Raw genomic sequence first — 1,267 nt, forward strand, 5'->3', positions numbered from 1 at the left:
CGTCAGCAAGCTATAATTTTCATGAATAAAAGTCAACTTTTGCTATTCAATACAATAAATAGCAAAAGGTTGGTTGCTGTACAAGATACAGTAAGTTTAAGCATTTATTAAAGCCATCTCTGAAGTATGAGCTTCCCGATTATAATTCTAAGGAACTATTCTAGATCTGCACATATTTGATGAACTGAGAATTGGTTTTAGTTTGGAAACACACATATATAATTACACTATATGATAAAGCATTTAAAAATAATTTACAAATATTGCAAAATATAGTCCAAGAGTTTTATTTTTAAAATTTTGGTTTCCATGTTATTTAGATCTATTTCACAAAAAAGTATGCAAAAATACAAACTCATAAAGCGTACTGCCACAGATATGTTAACTAACAGCCTATTGATTAAATGATTGGAATTATCTATTGGGCTACAAGAGGTGAATAATCCGTATCATAGCAAATCAATTTTTTCAGAAATAAAATAATGAATCTAACAATATTATGTTGAGTAAAAATGCAATTTTGTGACAGTAATTTTCTGCATATGTCTTTCACATCTTTGTTCCTAAGGCTGTAGATCAAAGGATTCACTATGGAAATCACTACTGTGAGAAACACAGAAGCCACTTTAACTACGAACCAAGAAGTTTTAGGATTAGGGATACAGTAAAGGAAAAGAATGGTTCCATGGAAGATGGTGATGGCAGTCAAGTGGGAGGCACAGGTGGAGAAAGTGTTCTGGTGCCCACTTGCAGAAGGCATCCTCATAACAGTGATAAAAATGAATATATAGGACAGCAGAATAATCATCAGGCTGCTGCCCTTAGTGAATATGTTAATAATAAAACACAGCATCTGGCTGATATATGGGTGTGGGCAGGAGACAGAAACAATTACACAGTGGTCACAGAAAAAATTATTTATGATACTAGACTTACAATAGGGTAATGCAAGAAGAAAATATGTGAGTGTCAGGGCACACACTATACTCCATGAGTAGGACCCAGCCACCAGCAGCACACAAAGCTTCTGAGACTTAGTAGTGGTATAAAGCAAGGAGTTACAAACTGCCACAAGATGGTCATAGGCCATTGCTGCTAACATGAAAGTTTCTGTTACAGCAAATATCCAAGCAAAACAAAATTGTAGAATGCAACCAGAGAAAAAGATGGCTCTGTCTTCCACAATTGAGTTCTAGAATGGTTTAAGTGTAACTATAGTGGAACAACAGAAGCCTACAAAGGACAATTGGCTGAGAAAAAAGTACAT

General features: G+C 34.7%; 1 pseudogene; it reads right to left on the reverse strand.

The window, feature by feature from the left end:
* Nucleotides 1-418: 418 nt before the first annotated feature.
* Nucleotides 419-1,267, reverse strand: LOC106844036 (olfactory receptor 5D13-like; annotated as a pseudogene).

Source organism: Equus asinus, chromosome 17 (assembly GCF_041296235.1).
Source record: "Equus asinus isolate D_3611 breed Donkey chromosome 17, EquAss-T2T_v2, whole genome shotgun sequence".
NCBI classification, from domain to species: domain Eukaryota; kingdom Metazoa; phylum Chordata; class Mammalia; order Perissodactyla; family Equidae; genus Equus; species Equus asinus.